Raw genomic sequence first — 19,955 nt, 5'->3', positions numbered from 1 at the left:
TACAGCTAACACAGATCTAATGATCTAAATTAACGTAACGGCCAGTAGGGGGCCTTCTAAATCTATCTATGACCGGTCCATGCATTCAGGCTGGCTTTGCAGCTGCCGTTCTGATTGGCCAAAATTCACAACAGCTGTTGTCAAAGTTACAAATCTACACTGCCTCACGGATGGACGCCTTGTGAGCTTGTAAATCTGCTATTTTTGTTGTGCAACACGATTCTACGGAGCAGCATAGCATTAGCATGTTACGTTACTTTGGAATGGAGTTATATATTATAGGCACGGAGGAGAGGCCAGCGCTGGTTGAAAAACGATGGGATGTTATTCATTCAATTCATACAAGCATACAGCAACATTGATATGTCTGTCAAACCATGACCAAGTCCTGTGTGTGTGTGTGTGTGTGTATCAATACCACGCCATGACTAAAAGTATACACATTAGTGTACAATACAGTACACTCTGTTTAAATACATACTGCATGTATACAAATGACTACATGCAGTGCATACAGTAGATGCATCTATATAAATTACAAAGTAAATAGGATATAACAAGCAAGCAATTTACCTGGGCCCTGTTGTGCTTTTATGGTGTCCTCCAATCAGTTAACAGGTTTTTGTATTAACTTGTGCTTGAAATGTACTGTAATTCTGCAAATTATTAATACATACTTCAATCAATCAAATAGACAAAAAAAATGTTTATCTTCTTGAAGAGGTAGAAGTGGTTCATACCAATCCGAGAAGATTACCAGTATTAACCCTTTTTTTTTAAATACAAAGGGCTAACCTATTATGTGGAGAAAATAGCAGATATACAACCTCAATGCGTCAAAGAACTTGTACCAGGTTTCACATCAACTGCTCTGTGGAAGAGAGTCTGCAGCGCTTTGAGGAGGTTATGAAGGCTGCTAAAGGGGCTAATATGCCAGTAAGAGGGTAAGGGCCAATTGACAATATAATCTTTCAGTTGATTATCGTTTTTTTTGTTGACATTATACGTTCTAGTAAAAATGACCCATGTTTCTTATTCCTACAGCTATGTGTCATGTGTGCTAGGATGGCCATATGAAGGCAAGGTGGCACCTGAAAAAGTAGCACATATGAGTGTGTGCATGTGATACAACAATATACTTTTTACTTTTTGTTATAAATACAACTCCCTTCCTTTTTTCTTTTTTTTAAACAATATATTTATTGCGTTTTTCTTTTTTGTAACAAACAGACAATACAACAAAACAATACATAATACATCAGACAATACAATTACTTAAAATGAAAAGCAAACAAACAAAAAGCAAAACAAGAACATACAGTACATACATAAATACAGTATATTTTTACTCCTACCCTGATCACCAGGTGGCAAAGAGCCTCTATGCCATGGACTGCTATGAGATCTCTTTGAAGGACACGATAGGAGTGGGCACCCCAGAGGGCACGAGGGAAATGCTGGAGTTGGTCACCAAGAAAGTGCCAGTCAGGGCCCTCTACCATGACACCTACGGGCAAGTACCTCTGATGAGACTTGTTTTCACACGAAAAAGGGTAAGTTGCACATCCAAAATGTAAGTAGGCCAGATGCTGGATAAAATAATATGTGCGTAAAAAGATAGATTATATCCATACACAGGAGTTGTGAGCAACATTTCAACCAGATATAATTCCAAAGACTGTGTTGAAGTCAACTTCTTTGTGACTTCTATGTTTGCTTTGTGTATTTCTCTGTGTCTTTGTGCGTCTCAGGGAATAGAACTGCACAAACTCAAGATTGCAGGAACATTTATTTGTGTTTCCATTAACAGGCAGTAAATACTTTTTTTATATATATATATATATATATATATATATATATATATATATATATAAGATATACATCTCATCTAATTTCTATATATTTGTACTTCAGCATTCTTTGTCATGTTTGACAATAAACAAACTATTCCTAACATCAGTTGTCTGATTTTCTGTGCAAAATCTAAATGCATCCTCTTAACTTGAAATATTTTAATGCAAGTGAAAGGGAGGGAGAGAGAAAAGAATGCGACCGCCTCCTTCAGAAGCAAGCATAATGGGCTTCTTCAGAAGCAAACAGTGCTGTACAATTGAATTGTTCATGTAAAATAATGGGTACTGTCATTGATTGATAGAAAAGAATATTCAAAGGGATGTGACCTTATAATTAGCTAGGAATCTTACTGCCACAACCATCATAACAACACTCTGCAACCACACTCTGCAATTTTTTTAAATTGCGAATTTTCTAGTGTTATTTGTTAGTGTGGTCTTTATTAGTAGTCTTTATTTTGACGCTTTATACCTCCCACACTGTACGCTGTACGCACTTGAGCCATATGTCAAATTGACCGGAAAAATCGGGAATCGTGTGCTTGTATTTTGTTAAGAGAAATGTTGTATAGTTTAATTGATATGAATTTATTAGTGAATTAAATTTCCCCATTGACATGAATGGGAAAAGGCAAAAATTCACATTCAAGTATTTGTTCCTCGGAGACTGTAATCACTATAGTTACAAAACTTTTAGGGATAATTCAACATTATCCCTAAAATTATTTAACACTAAAATTTTATCGGTCGGCATCATGGTGGCGCTATAACAGCCCACTTTACCTTTTGGCTTATAACTCTTGAACCGTAGGTCGTAAAATCAAAAAAATGTTTTCCCTGGATTCCTTGGGTCATGACGCATCTCCCCATATAGGCCACGCCCATTTCCGCCATGATGGATTTTCCGCCATTTTGAATTTTGTCCAAAACAAACTTTTTGCTTTTCCTCCTACATATTTTGTCCAAATCTCACAGAAATCGGCACACATGATCTCTGGACATATCCGATTAAAACACCAAATGCAGAATTTTGGTAGTGCGTTTCGTTCGGCCGTAATCGTCTTCCGAAGTTAGTAGGAGGGGCCTATATCACAAAAATGCCATAAATCACAAACGGAATGTCCAATCAATCCCAAATTTGAATCACATGTCCGGGGTGGTTCAATCAACCAAGTTCTAAAAGCAATTCCATTTTCATCCATAGGGGGCGCCGCAAATGCGAGAAATGTAACCGTTTGTCGCAAAAACATGAATTTCGGGGGTTAAATCCCCTCCGAATTACTTACGCATGATCTAAGGCGTGACTTGAAATTGTAATTGGCTGGCAATATTAGTGGGAGGGGCATATGTAAGCCACTGCGGCAACCACACTCTGCAATTTTTTAAAATTGCGAATTTTCTAGTTTTGTTTTGTTGTGATAATCCTCCCTACTATAGAGTGTGCTGGCCATATAAGGAGTTCCTCCCTGTCCCCAGTTAACCCCTGGGGGTCAAAAAACCTTAGGTTTCGTTTTTGACTCTCTATCCTGATTGGACGAAAGGCTGGGTCCCACAGCCAAAAACGAAACCTAAGGTTTTTTGAATGAAATCACTGAATATACCTTTAAGCATATAGTCCAGGCAATCTAGCCCATTTTAGACCCAAAAAACAGACTAATTAAAATAGTTTTTTTTTTCAACAGATATCATTTCTATGAGGTGTCTAGAATAACATACTAAAAGTCCTAAGAAATCCTAGATGCGGAAATATGTTTAATTCTCATCAATTCAAGATGTGTGCTAATACCTCGAGAAAACTAAACACCCTAATGGGCTTTTTTTTTTCTTTTGTCCTATCACAATGAAACTTTCCACAATGAATCTTAACATGAAAACTAAACTTTTTTGTATTACAAGTTTCTCTGAAACTTAATTTGAATATGCAAATTAGCTTAATATATATTGAATATGCCCACATTTGCATATCACGGAAATTACTTTTCCCCAAAATGTATAATATTTACATTGTTGTTTGTTAATGATATCAAACACACTGATCAGACTTTCATGAACCATTTCATAAAAATATTGTGACTTCATATAATAACATCAAAAACATGTATGACAAATGCATAAATCCGTAAAATCTTCCTCCAACCATCCTACTGCTAATGGTTGATGGCAATGCTGCTTTTGGACTGGCCTCTAACCTGAAACCTGCCGGGCTTGGTTGTACCTACCGGGGGCATAACCCCCACCGGTATAGTCCTCAGGGTCACAGAGGCACACAAGCCTCCCCACCACGACAAGGTAGCAACAACAGGGGAGGTTCCCCTGCTAACGTGGCCCAGGAAAGAGAAGTCTGGAACTCTATGCAACCCGACTTCGGATGAGCGGATGAAGATGAATGGATGGATGAATTTGCAAAACATTAAAGGGATTGTGTCATTGTGACATTAAAAATAAATGAATTAATGTCACATGTGAAACCTTTAAGGAGTAGGAAAGACACAACATAATTGTAGCGACAGCTGTGTGATGGAGTCTACCTGGAGGAGACAGAGCTGTGTGATGGAGTCTACCTGGAGGTGACAGAGCTGTGTGATGGAGTCTACCTGGAGGAGACAGAGCTGTGTGATGGAGTCTACCTGGAGGTGGGAGAGCTGTGTGATGGAGTCTACCTGGAGGTGACAGAGCTGTGTGATGGAGTCTACCTGGAGGAGACAGAGCTGTGTGATGGAGTCTACCTGGAGGTGACAGAGCTGTGTGATGGAGTCTACCTGGAGGTGGCAGAGCTGTGTGATGGAGTCTACCTGGAGGAGACAGAGCTGTGTGATGGAGTCTACCTGGAGGAGACAGAGCTGTGTGATGGAGTCTACCTGGAGGAGACAGAGCTGTGTGATGGAGTCTACCTGGAGGTGTCAGAGCTGTGTGATGGAGTCTACCTGGAGGTGGGAGAGCTGTGTGATGGAGTCTACCTGGAGGAGACAGAGCTGTGTGATGGAGTCTACCTGGAGGAGACAGAGCTGTGTGATGGAGTCTACCTGGAGGAGACAGAGCTGTGTGATGGAGTCTACCTGGAGGAGACAGAGCTGTGTGATGGAGTCTACCTGGAGGTGACAGAGCTGTGTGATGGAGTCTACCTGGAGGTGACAGAGCTGTGTGATGGAGTCTACCTGGAGGTGGGAGAGCTGTGTGATGGAGTCTACCTGGAGGAGACAGAGCTGTGTGATGGAGTCTACCTGGAGGAGACAGAGCTGTTTGATGGAGTCTACCTGGAGGAGACAGAGCTGTGTGATGGAGTCTACCTGGAGGAGACAGAGCTGTGTGATGGAGTCTACCTGGAGGAGACAGAGCTGTGTGATGGAGTCTACCTGGAGGAGACAGAGCTGTGTGATGGAGTCTACCTGGAGGTGACAGAGCTGTGTGATGGAGTCTACCTGGAGGTGACAGAGCTGTGTGATGGAGTCTACCTGGAGGTGGGAGAGCTGTGTGATGGAGTCTACCTGGAGGAGACAGAGCTGTGTGATGGAGTCTACCTGGAGGAGACAGAGCTGTTTGATGGAGTCTACCTGGAGGAGACAGAGCTGTGTGATGGAGTCTACCTGGAGGAGACAGAGCTGTGTGATGGAGTCTACCTGGAGGTGACAGAGCTGTGTGATGGAGTCTACCTGGAGGTGGGAGAGCTGTGTGATGGAGTCTACCTGGAGGAGACAGAGCTGTGTGATGGAGTCTACCTGGAGGAGACAGAGCTGTGTGATGGAGTCTACCTGGAGGTGGCAGAGCTGTGTGATGGAGTCTACCTGGAGGTGGGAGAGCTGTGTGATGGAGTCTACCTGGAGGTGGGAGAGCTGTGTGATGGAGTCTACCTGGAGGTGACAGAGCTGTGTGATGGAGTCTACCTGGAGGTGACAGAGCTGTGTGATGGAGTCTACCTGGAGGTGGGAGAGCTGTGTGATGGAGTCTACCTGGAGGTGACAGAGCTGTGTGATGGAGTCTACCTGGAGGTGACAGAGCTGTGTGATGGAGTCTACCTGGAGGTGGGAGAGCTGTGTGATGGAGTCTACCTGGAGGAGACAGAGCTGTGTGATGGAGTCTACCTGGAGGAGACAGAGCTGTGTGATGGAGTCTACCTGGAGGTGGCAGAGCTGTGTGATGGAGTCTACCTGGAGGTGGGAGAGCTGTGTGATAGAGTCTACCTGGAGGTGGGAGAGCTGTGTGATGGAGTCTACCTGGAGGTGGCAGAGCTGTGTGATGGAGTCTACCTGGAGGTGGGAGAGCTGTGTGATGGAGTCTACCTGGAGGTGGGAGAGCTGTGTGATGGAGTCTACCTGGAGGTGACAGAGCTGTGTGATGGAGTCTACCTGGAGGTGGGAGAGCTGTGTGATGGAGTCTACCTGGAGGTGACAGAGCTGTGTAATGGAGTCTACCTGGAGGTGACAGAGCTTTGTGATGGAGTCTACCTGGAGGTGGGAGATGTGTGATGGAGTCTACCTGGAGGTGGGAGATGGCCTGCAACAGCTTCAGGTGCGTCTGCAGAGTACAGGAACAAGAAGACTGGGATGGACTGAGACACTGCTGCAGCCAGGGGATGTCCTCCCAGAGGTAGGTCACCTGGCCTCTGTGACCCTGAGGACTATACCGGTGGGGGTTATGCCCCCAGTAGGTACAACCAAGCCCGGCAGGTTTCAGGTTAGAGGCCAGTCCAAAAGCAGCATTGCCATCAACCATTAGCAGTAGGATGGTTGGAGGAAGATTTGACGGATTTATACATTTGTCATACATATGAATGGTGTTTTTGATGTTATTCTATGAAGTCACAATATTTCGATGAAATGGTTCATGAAAGTCTGATCAGTGTGTTTGATATCATTAACAAACAACAATGTAAATATTATACATTTTGGGGAAAAGTAATTTCCGTGATATGCAAATGTGGGCATATTCAATATATATTAAGCTAATTTGCATATTCAAATTAAGTTTCAGAGAAACTTGTAATACAAAAAAGTTTAGTTTTCATGTTAAGATTCATTGTGGAAAGTTTCATTGTGATATGACAAAAGAAAAAAAAAGCCCATTAGGGTGTTTAGTTTTCTCGAGGTATTAGCACACATCTTGAATTGATGAGAATTAAACATATTTCCGCATCTAGGATTTCTTAGGACTTTTAGTATGTTGTTCTAGACACCTCATAGAGATGATCTATGGTGAAACAAATTCTATTTTAATTAGTCTGTCTGGAAATGCTACTTTGCCTGGACTAATATCCTACATTACTTGAAAGCAATGATGCACTTTATGCACAAGTTCCTTAACTTATTATTTATTATTTATTATTGTTTTTTTATTTTGTGTGGGGACTGCGGATGAAATGGATTTGAAATTTTTAATGCAACAAAATTACTTGACTCCTGAAAGAAACTCCTTATAATTTACAGCAGACTGTCACCACAGCTCTGCCTCTTAATCTGTATTCATTAGAAGGACGTGATTTTATTTATTTTATCTGGCCAGCAATCTGTTGGACAGAACGGTCATGCGTTTGTCCACAGCCATAAGACCGTGGACAACTTTCTCTTGGCTCTCACCAGGAGCGCCCAGAGTCTCTCCACCTCCCTGTCCCGCGCCTCCAATCTTCTCTGCATGTCTGATTTGGCCTCCTCCGCTGCAGCCAGGAGCGCCCCGAGTCTCTCCACCTCTGCAATAGACATGGATAGGGGAATATACTTATTCCCTTAGTTAGTTCATATAAACACTTTACATTTTGCTTTGACATGTTTAACTTTTAACTTCAATATGTTCAGTGGAGCATGGGCAGAGAGGCGTGTGACCCAAGGCCCATGTTCCTACATATCATGGCTCGGGTAACTCCCTTTCTGCTCTAAGGGCCTGAACACCAAGGTCAAATGTCTTGTCTCTCTGGTTTAAGCTGGTTGCTTACTGGCATACTGCCACTAAGATTTAACACTTGGCCAGAAAGACACACCCACTGCTGAATTCTGTGTACTAATACCAATTATAAACAGGGCTGGTCCTGGGAGATGGTCTGGTGCTGGGAGGTGGTCTGGTGCTGGGAGGTGGTCGGAGGTATCATCATCTTCATCGTGTAAGGTGTTCTCCTCTTCCTCACCATCCTCCTGTAGAGAGAGGTCAGAGGTCATCGTTACTCCGTTGACGTCTCTGTACGTCAAGTCTGTACGTCCTGTAATGCACGTAACCCCCACAGGGGGGCAGTGCCCAGTTGTTGGTGGAGACAGACAGACAGACAGACAGACAGACAGAATAGAGGGACAGAGGGTTTGTCTTTGGTTAGAAATTTGCACTCTGCCGGAGTTATACAACCCTCCAGCAATGAATCCTGGAGGAAGTTGTCTATTTCCTTCTTATAGGAAGGTGTAGGATCTTTGTCTAATTTGACATAGTAAGAAGTGTTAGAAAGTTGAGACAGAGCTTCATTGACATAATCTGTTCTATATATTACACATAGGCATTCAGATCACCACAGACATAAACACTAGTAGAGTGATTATCAGAAATAAAATAGTTTATAAAAGCTAATCTATTTAAGTAGTCATCCTCAATCTGTGGTGTATATACATTGAGTATAGTGAACACTTTGTTCTTGATCCTACGTTGCACAGCAATACACCAGTCAGTGTCAAGCCTGACGACATTTATCACAGGGTCCAAGTTTTTGCGACACAATATAACCACTCCTCCTGCAATTCTTCCTCTCACTATACCCATCGTGAGGTCAGTTGTGGACTCACCAGCTCCGTGAAAATTGTCATTAAAACAGTTCAACTGTCCCAAGTCCTGCTTGGCTAAAAACATTTCTTGTAGGCAGATGATAATGCATTTTAGCAACAAGTTATCAACATGCAAACGCCTGGCACAGTCTCCTGCACTGTTACCAAGCCGCAGCCCCCGACAGTTATAAAATCCAACACGCATAATAATACGTAGGAGGTGGATGGTCTGGCCGTAGCCTCCTTCTGCACACTATTTACATCCACAGTAGCAAGCTCCAGATTAGCCCCGTTAGCCACAGCCCTACGCGGTTCATAATACCGCCGGACAAACGCTCCTTCAGGCCAGAGCTCGGGAGTGTACATTTCACCAACGTCTTTACATTCCGCTGCCACAGCCAAATGGGCTTTGTGCACTGACCATTTTCTGACAGGCGACCTCCCGCTTAAGTTTATCTTTTAAATACGCAGATAGTCCCATGCACTCCCATAGTATCAGTCCCATAGTAACAGTACCTCCCGTTCACTCCCATTCAGTCCCATTCACTCCCATTATATCAGTCCCATAGTAACAGTACCTCCCATTTAGTCCCATTCACTCCCATTTTGAAAGGTGTGTTAAAATGGCCTAAGTCAAATTTTATTATGACTTAGGCAAAATAATATGGCCTAAGTCTCCCTCTTGACATAGGCCATTGTTTTAATAGGGTGTAAGAGGAAGGCCTTTTACATTAGGGCTCGGGCGATTTTACCAGAGGTGGCCAGCATCACCAGGTGGTGATTTAGGCCAAAAATAACTTTTGGCAAAAAATTACTTAGGCAATTAGTTTAATAAGGTGACGAATATATATATATATATATATATATATATATATATATATATATATGGGTCAGTGACGTGACACCCCAAAAAAAGTGTTTTTTTAAAACCTTTAAATAACAGGAATAAAAATGATTTACTTTTGTTCTACTCACTCTCATCTTTATGGAAACATATTTTGTTTTTAGATATTTTATTGGAATCAGAATTTATTCAGCATTTTGTTGTACTTGTGCCTAAAATCGTCATATGGTGTGACATGACAATAATTGTTTATAAAATGAAAATGGAGTACAACTTTCTTAAGTTGCTCACTTTATCAAAGTCCTTTATCATAACTAACCTGTGATCCACTATAGTTTTGTGAAAATGTATTAAATCTGTATATTATTTTCGTAATCAACACTCAATGTGAGGCCCATGTTATCGGTCTTTCAATATATTTTGCATTTATTGTGACAAAACTTTCTCTAAAATTACACAAATATTTGTGACTCTTCCTTAGACTATTTGCTATGTAATCCATAAACATTAATGGTTTCATCATTAATAAAGGTATGATCTTTTCACTATTTGGAACGTCACACCAAATTATTTAGTGTCACACCGTATGATCATATCTTCATTTTTCAAAGCAAACTGTGTTTTAACCTACTTATTAGTGAGTACTGAACTTTACAGATTGATTAAACAATTACTCAGGAAAAACAGCAACAGGAAAATTGCTTTAACATTGAATAACATGGCAATGACTGAATAAAACGAAATTAAACACAATTTATTGTGGATAGTTGCAGATTTTAGGTGAAAATGTTTAAAACAAATGTTTAAATGGACAAAAGAAACATGGGACTTTGTTATTTATTCCTATATCTGTAGGAAATTACAGTTTGTGTCATATGGCGTGACAGGAAAACAGTCACACCATTATGATAAAGTGTCACACCATATTACGTTTTCTGCACTTAACATAACCTTGAGGCTACTAGCTACACATTAGCATGCTAACAACATGCTAGCTATAACAAAGCAACATAGATTTACATGTAATTATGACCAAAAAATCTAATACCTTAAGCTTTTTTAATGAAAAAGGTGTCACACCCACAGACACTTGGAAGAGTCGCATTTGTCAGCGTTCTAACAAGATCGTATTTTATGAAAATGTTAAAATGATAATTCACCACAGACACCTGTCATGCTATTGTAATGCAAGTGCTGAACAGCCTTACTGAAGAAGTACCTCTCTATCCCAATGGGTGTGTAAACAATTGCCTGTTGAAATTTCCCAAAATGGTGTCACACAATATGATTTTGGTTTGGGGGACAAAATATTTTTGATCAGAAATGACTGAAAACATTATGCTTGGACTTTGAAAAGATTAGGCTCACAAATAGACATCTATATTATATTTATGGATTTTTTTAAAGAATTTTAGCATTTTTTTCCTTAGTTTTATTTAAGTTCCTACTTTGAGAAACAAGGCCAGGACAGTCGCACCATATGAGTTTTGCTGTGTTTGGTTGACAATTCTGAAGAAATGAGGAATGAAATGTTTTAATCTTGAGTATGTTCACATGGACCATAATGTCCTGCACAATATTCAGAAGGTTTTTGACAAATATATTTCTTATTTATACATGAGTGACACTAAGGACAGCCAGGGACACCATGTCACGTCACCCACCCATATATATATGATATGGGCATACAAGGTTTCTGCCCGACAGCAGCAATATGTTACACTCCGTTTACTGCTCAGCAGAACAGATGACTTCAAACGGACGAAGCTTAAAAGGCAAAATGTACACAAAATACAAACACATTGTTTTTATACACATACAGTATGCTGCTGCCCTATATGCTCCACCTAGGAGCCTACATGAATAAGTCACGCACAAATAGTACACATACAGACTTATTGGATTCCATGTCAAATTGGTTTGGGTTACTTTGATGCATTCTGGATCTGTTCATAGCCTCTGCAAATGGGATACCCAGGTCATCACTTCCTGTGTTCAAAAGTGTTGGAGAGAGTGAATTTGTCCTACTGAAAATGGCTCTAGATAACCTCCTAGATATTCACCCCCAACTTACTGAACAATATAAATATCAGATCCTACTAGAGACCATCTTCAGCACTCTAACTGCTAACACATTGGCCAGATTCAGCATGCAAGACCATATTCCACTGCTTGTGACCAACTTTTTATTTTATTTTTATTTTAAAAGCTTTTCAGGGGAGGAGACATTACATTATTTATCTGAGCATGTACATACTAAATCACAATAACTTACAGGAGTAAATGTATTTTTTTTTTAGAACACAAATTGTCCTTACGTGATTGTTTATGTACCCGCATGGTTTGCCTACTGGCAACATTTTTTGTCTCTTCCTCCGATAGTGGCGGTTCTGTGGTTGCTAAGCAACCCAGTCCGCTTCTTAACACCCCCACCTTACCTCCAAGATCGCACAGACATTTTTGGAAAAGGGAAAAGGGAGACACATGATGTATATATGCATATATTACACACTTATTTTTAGCCATATTCCACTGCTCTCTGAGCACTTCAAGAACGATATGGCCTGCCAAGGCTGCTAGTTCAGAGTGAAATTGTCACATTATTGAATTCCCCTATTATTCGCATTAGTAATGTTAAGGATGTTGGATGATTTTTCCCTTATCCATGTTCTGGTGGGAATGTTGCTGTGCTTAGAGGGCCCTAATGGCAAAAACATGTTGTAATGAGGATATCCTTAACTCTGTCCAACATAGTTCTTATGTTGATAATTCTGGGTGCCTGCCATGCAATGGCAGAAACACAGGTTGAAATCCGCAACACATACTTAATCGTAATCGTAATAATAATAGCTGTGTTACATATTCCGTGTAACACAGCTGTTTGATGCACATGTGTCTTTCTTGGAGATGTCAGCAATGCAGCAGGTAATAGAGATCATTTAGATATGTAATAGATTTAGTTCCAGACTGAAGAATGCGTGAACACAGCATTTTCCAACTATGTAAGAAACAACCTTTGAACCAAGCTGCTGAGAACATTGAATGTTCAGAAACGCTTTGGAAGGATGGTGACCTGGAGGGGCTCGTCTGGGATTAGAACCCGGGACCTCTCGCACCCTAAGCTAGAATCATACCCCTAGACCAACGAGCCCTGTTTTCATTGTAATATTTACTCTCACAAAGCTGTCTGATGCACTTGTGGCTTTCTTGAAGATGTCAGAGATGATGCAGGTAATGGAGATAGGAGGGTCAATTTAACCCATCAATCAACTTTCAGAAGATTGCAATTTGGCTTGGGTTGTGGGTTCAAGTTCCTCTTTGTGTTCACCCAAAATTGCTGAACAGTTGTGCTTACAGGTAACAGCGGTAGTCGTGGCCGAGCGGTTAAGGCGATGGACTAGAAATCCATTGGGGTCTCCCCGCGCAGGTTCGAGTCCTGCCGACTACGGAGCTTTATTGTTTGTGCAACAGGTACAAACGTTGGGTGTCACTTTGTAGTGTCATGTTGATGGCTTCCATTTAAAATTAATAGAAAACTGCAGCTTTATGGTGCATAATATTGACAATGTCTGCTAGTCGTTGCTGAGTTTCTATTTTGTCTTCTTCCAGGCTACAAAATATTTCTTTCCAAGACATGAACTAAGGCGAGGGATGGTGAAGTGCAGTGTCAACAGTTGGGCTCCTCCGGGATTTGAACCCGGGACCTCTCTCACCCAAAGCGAGAATCATACCCCTAGACCAACAAGCCTTGTTATTATTTGGCATCTTCCATCTAACACAGCTGTTTGATGCACATGTGTCTTTCTTGAATATGTCAGCAATGCAGGTAATGGAGATATGAGTGTCAATTTAACCCATGAATCAACTTTCAAATGTTGCTTGGGGTGTGGGTTCAAGTCTCCCTTTGTCTATACCCAAAACACAACCATCTTCATCTTGTGCAAGGCGTTAACGATTGGCCGTTGCATATGTGACAATAGCCTATAGGCCTACTGAGAAGTATCAGCTGGGCACCACGCTGTTAGAGACTACACATTCAGGAGTCATAGAATCATGTGACCTCTCAATAGTACTCTTGCGCAGCGGCAATGTCATAGTCAATGAAGTTCTACTGAGACATGATTATTGCTAGTTGAAAACTTTACCCAATACCCCGCCAGGATGACTTGAAATATAGTCAGCCATGGCATTTTTTGTTAGTCTCTCAGGAGACTTTACACCTGTGAAATGTAATACATTACAATGTGTAAAGCTATTCACTTAGTTTGACCCCTAACATGATACTTAAAGCATAATTGAAAATGTTGCCAGTATAATGTGGTATCACAACTTTCAGCAGCTGTCTCAGATTTACCCTCGTCGCGGCAGAACGGGACTCGTCGCGGCTATATCTACCCGTTTGCGACGTAATAGGTTGACTTTGGTATATTTGCGGTGGTATTGCCGCGTGCCCGGGGCCCGTCACGTGCGCCTCGCCGGTCCGATTCCGTGGAGCTCTCCGCCGTCTCCAGGCGAGCCTGAGTGGTTCTCTGGGGTTCCAGCAGGCCTTTTTCCGCGCGCATCGTGCCCGGGCCTGGCACCACAGCGTGCACCTTGCCGGTCCGGTTCCGTGGAGCCCTTCGCCGTCCCCAGGCGACCCTGCGTTCCAGAGCTGTCACCTCTTTTGCCCACCGAAAATAGCAGATCTACCTAGGCCTTCCTACATACGGGATGGCCCGACCCGCGTCTGTGGACCCCTGGGGGGTCCCCGTGGACCCTTGGGGATCACGGTAGTCCACGGGGGTCCGTCTGTGTGTGTGTGTGTGTGTGTGTGTGTGTGTGTGTGTGTGTGTGTGTGTCGCATGCGTGCGTGCGAACTTCGTGACAGTGGTGAATTACATTGTATTTTGATTTGAAATAAATAATAAATTATTATTAACGAAAAACATCTAATACTATTTTAAATTGGTCTAGTAACTAATCAGAAGCAGCAACCATGCAGAGCTATACTAATCAGATTAAATAGGCTATAAGCCTTAAACGTTTGACAAGCAATATTCAAAATACAACTATAGTTGTATTTTGCATATTGCTTGTCAAACGTTTAACGTTTGCTTCTGATTAGTTACTAACTTTACTTTACAGATCCACAAGCTCGAAAACCACCTGACGGGCCGCCCAAACGGGTCCGGGGACCCCCGGGCGGCCTTCCTACATACCTGGGGGGGGTCCCCATGGACCCTTGGGGATCAAGGGGGGCCACGGGTGTCCACGTTTGCGGAGACGCTGCCTTCATATTAGCCTACTTTAATAACAAGCAGCTGATCTACAATTGACAATTTGACATGTCATTGCGTCGTATTCTGTCTGTCTTTCACGCACGCACGCAGACATGTCACAGACCACCATATTTGTATGGCCATATCGTTTATAGGCCTTATAGCTGAATAGCGCCGGCCGTCGGGGGTTAATTTGGTTCCAACCGTCCCATTATGGTCAACACTTATATGCTATTGCATTCTTCCAACTAAAGATTTAAATATTAATCTGGCAGCTCCGAAAATAGCAGAAGCTCACAACACGGACTGGCTCAGAAAATCTCCCTGCTTCATTATATCAAAACCAGGCCTATACTGAATGTAGGCAATTGAATTCCATTACTTTTGTTTCAATCAACTGAACTAGACCAATAAAATAGTAGGCTAGTATTTATGTTTTTCGTTAATAATAATACATGCTAATTATTATTTAACGGTAAGTACGCTGGTATGTACGCTATGGTACACTATAAGCTTGTAGATCTGTTTATTTTAAGCATGCCGCCGCATTCTGTCAGAATCTCGTGTGTGTGTGTGTGTGTGTGTGTGTGTGTGTGTGTGTGTGTGTGTGTGTGTGTGTGTGTGTGTGTGTGTCATAAAATGCATAGACAACTGTAGCCCCCCACCCTCTGTCACCTAACAATCAACCAGGAAGGCACAAAGCCCCAAGTGGTCTATTTAGACAATAGCCTAGGTGTTTATATGTTGTAAAGTACAAGTTTGAGGACACACAACAACTGGCGTTCCGTCTAGAACTTCTGGAACATGTGAAGGAGTTGAGTAAAGAGGAGCCGTTGGTACGGCAGGAAGAGAAGGGGAAAAATAAATTCCCCATTGGTAATATAGCCAAAGAGCCTAGGCCAGACCTGACTGTACTAATGTCCCAGGTTTCACATCGATTCAGTCATCAGAAAAAATAGATGTGCATTTTTTCCACACAAACTCAATCAGGAACCTGACAGTCAATATTTGTTTCCACAAATGTGTGTATATCTTCAGCTATGCCTATCTGCAATACTGTTTAAAACAGTAGGAACAAAGTATTTTTTTTAGCCATCCCCTGGTATTTATGATGCTATTTCAGACAAGAATGTTGAATCACGTTCTTATGTTCACTGCCTTCTCAGAATTGAAATCATTATTTTTTTCTTTTTTTTTGTATGTACTGTCTGTTGGTAAAGTACACCCACTACAAATATTGATATTGGTATTCTAGATATTGTAAATAAAGGATATTTTTTCTGAACTGAAAAGTAAATGTAAATCTGTATTCATTATGAAGTACTACTATGAACTTTAGGATACCTGCGCACTCCGCGGGTGCATGTTGTCATGCACGTAGTCACATACCTTCACGGGGGTTGGGGGGCCGCTTGGGCCAAGATAGCTGTTGGGCCGCCCACCTTGGTCATTCAAATGCTAATAAGGTGGCTTTTATTCTGCTGCCAGGTAGAGAGTATAAATGTTGTTTACAATGCGCTGCGCATTGACCACGACCAGGCAGGCACGCAGGCATTGCATATAATTCTCGATATGGCAGAGGGCTTTGAATACGGTAGCGCACCGTACATGTACGAACCTGAATACACAGACGCAGAGCTTCATCAAATGGAAGAAGAGGCGATGTTATTACAAGAACACGAACTGCTGCGTCAAAATGCCAGGAGATGAGGAGTGCCTATGCTGCTCCGAGTTTTTTTTGTGGAATCCAGAGGGCATCTCCGAGTCCGACAATGATGATGCCTTGCCCTGTATCACATCTTCTGAAGATTTCGCTCCCATGATAAATCGAGCTGTACTGGAAACTTATTTTGTAACCAAGAAAATAAACTGGGCCGATAGACCAGAGCCTGAAGGCGATAATGGTCACTTATCCAATGAGTAAGTAGGCTACATTTACCGTTATACTGTCATTATTTTATGGACTGTTTACATAAACATTGATACAAACATTGTCAATGTTATTAAAACAAATAAAATATACGTATGAAATAGCTTTATAGTTACATCACATGAATACATAAGTTAGGAATAATGTGAAATTGTCTAAATAATAAATAAATATATATATATCACAGGCTCTTTGTATGCATATTGTGGCGTCTCGCGGCGGGACCGTGCGCCACAGCGGCGCCGCCCCGGAGAGAGAGAGAGCGAGCGAGGCAGAGCGAAGCACCGAGGGCTGGGCCACGTAATCGGAGGCAGGTACGTCCCAAATTACCTGACGGAAACCTTCAGATGAGCAACACCTGCGCAGCCTCACAAACAAATAAAAGGACTCCGTCTCGTTGCTCTCGCCGACAGCTCTCTCCGGTGATGGTGGCGTGCGGTTCTAGCGGTAAGCGAGTCTGCATGTGACCAGTGCCAACAAAACATGCCTCATGTCGCCAGAATGAACATGCCTTAAATCAATAAATAAACTCGTTTTTTTTTATTATGTGATTTTCTTTTTTTTTCAGATTTATACAGTTTGAATGTTGAAGAAGGTTTTCATTCAAACAGATTGTTCATTTGGGCAAATGAAATGTATACATTTATACGTCAAAGTGGGCTTGTTTTTTAACAAGTTTCTGGGGGCAGAAGAGCGCAGTTCCGAGATTTGCATGTTGTTTACGATTGGTCCTGGAATCTCTTTGTCCTCAGGTTTCACGCTCTGATCACCGCCCATTAGCGTGCTTGTGTTTGTAAACACAGAAGTATTCTACATGGCTATAGTAGTATGGAGGAGCATTTTGGTTAGACTTTACAGAAAATAAACAAAACCACGTATAGCTACTCGCTGAAATACACTTCCCAGCTTGGAGTCTTTCACCAACAAACAACAGGCTAGAAGCTAGCTAGCCTAGTTAGCTAGCCGTCTGTGTCGTGTGTTAAAGAGCAAAGAGATCACACGTCTTTTCTTTTAATCACAACTCGCTCATTTCTTGCTCATTTAAAAAAAGGTTATATACTATGTAAACTATGAAATGCAGGCTTTCATTTGGTATATAGAACGTTTGTGTAGGCCTTCTCTAAGAAACGGTATCAATTGAATACCGTTTTTTTTTATTATGTGATTTTCTTTTTTTTTTCAGATTTATACAGTTTGAATGTTGAAGAAGGTTTTCATTCAAACAGATTGTTCATTTGGGCAAATGAAATGTATACATTTATACGTCAAAGTGGGCTTGTTTTTTAACAAGTTTCTGGGGGCAGAAGAGCGCAGTTCCGAGATTTGCATGTTGTTTACGATTGGTCCTGGAATCTCTTTGTCCTCAGGTTTCACGCTCTGATCACCGCCCATTAGCGTGCTTGTGTTTGTAAACACAGAAGTATTCTACATGGCTATAGTAGTATGGAGGAGCATTTTGGTTAGACTTTACAGAAAATAAACAAAACCACGTATAGCTACTCGCTGAAATACACTTCCCAGCTTGGAGTCTTTCACCAACAAACAACAGGCTAGAAGCTAGCTAGCCTAGTTAGCTAGCCGTCTGTGTCGTGTGTTAAAGAGCAAAGAGATCACACGTCTTTTCTTTTAATCACAACTCGCTCATTTCTTGCTCATTTAAAAAAAGGTTATATACTATGTAAACTATGAAATGCAGGCTTTCATTTGGTATATAGAACGTTTGTGTAGGCCTTCTCTAAGAAACGGTATCAATTGAAAAGGAAATGTCGGAAAATCGCTTTATTTTTTTCCTCGCGCACCCAGCAAAGAGCCAAGATCACACGTCTTTTCTTTTAATCACAACCAGGGGGGCAGTCAGCCAGATATTTCGTGAAGCCTCATTTGAAATCGGTAGTTCATATAATGGCCTGTTGTGGCGCTGGACTGGACCCAAAAAGCCCCATAGCTCCATAGAGGCCCATGTATTTTGGCCCAACTTCACCTAGACTGTATTACCTTAATAAACATGGTCATGAATACTTTCTTCTTCCAGTCACTAGTTTAAAGTCTCATTTCTAATGTCATAATATTCTTTTTGGAAAATTATGGTCCCATTAATTAAAAAAATGACCATAAAGAAAAAAAAACATTGCGTATGTTCTGAGGGGCGTGGCTACCGTTACAGTCTATGATCGGGATTCCCCTCCCACTCGAGTCAAAATAAAAACCAACGGAGAAGAAGGGGGGAAGTCCCGCCTCGTTGTCTGGGCAGCCAATGGCCAGCTGGTCCAAAACGGAGCCAGCCAATGGCCAGCTGGTACCAAACGGATCTAGAAATCAGGAATTACCATATTATTACAGGCTTCATTTTACGTTCATGTTAGACCCGGCGAACGCTTTGTCCATATTTTTTTTACAGTCTATGATCACAACTCGCTCATTTCTTGCTCATTTAAAAAAAGGTTATATACTATGTAAACTATGAAATGCAGGCTTTCATTTGTTATATAGAACGTTTGTGTAGGCCCTCTCTACGAAACGGTATCAAGTGAAAAGGAAATGTCGGGAAATCGGTTTATTGTGTAAAAGATTGGATACGTCTTTTCAAATACGGCCGTTAGTACTGTTAATTCAACATCCGGTGAGGGGAGGATACGGATCGTGTATGTATTGTGTATATAAATCAGCGCATACAGTGGGTGGGCTTTAGACCGGATGTAAGCCTTGCACACTAAATAGAAACCAGGCATTGTGACTGCATGTGGACAGATCTGTTTATTAAGATAGCAAATCTACAAGCGCACAACATCATAGCCTGATGCGTCGATTTTATTTATTTAAAATACTGGGTCAATTGTCTGACTTTGATTGCTTAAAGTAGACCTGCATAAAATGGTGTACTGCAGCTATTTACAACCAGGTAGTGTATAAGTTAAATTGAACACTTAACTTAATATTTAATACTTGAATACTTATACTTAGTATTTAATACTACTTTCAAAAGGGTTTATTGGGGCACCTTACAAATTGCATTGTTTGTTCTACTGGCTTAAACATGTCAGTGTTTCTAGTGTTGCACTGTTGACAGCTAAAACGTCCTATTGTCTCTTGTCCCTCCCATTGTCACACCCACTTCTGTCCAGCTCTAAGGTGATAAAATGTTGTGAATATTGAAAAGGGCTTTTCTCAGCTTTGGGTGAAAGGCCCCAGTCATTTTAAAATGGTTATATCTCCTTCAATTATTGTCCAATTTTATTGAATGATACATCATATGAAAGCTTACATTCTGTACTTTAATAATCTGTAAAAATCTGAAAAATGGAAAAGTAGAGTTGAGGGCCTTTTAGCTGGAGTTGGTCA

The sequence above is a fragment of the Protomyctophum parallelum genome, assembly GCF_964188405.1.
Source record: "Protomyctophum parallelum genome assembly, chromosome: 10".
Taxonomy (NCBI): domain Eukaryota; kingdom Metazoa; phylum Chordata; class Actinopteri; order Myctophiformes; family Myctophidae; genus Protomyctophum; species Protomyctophum parallelum.
Note: the sequence above shows the minus strand (reverse complement) of the source record.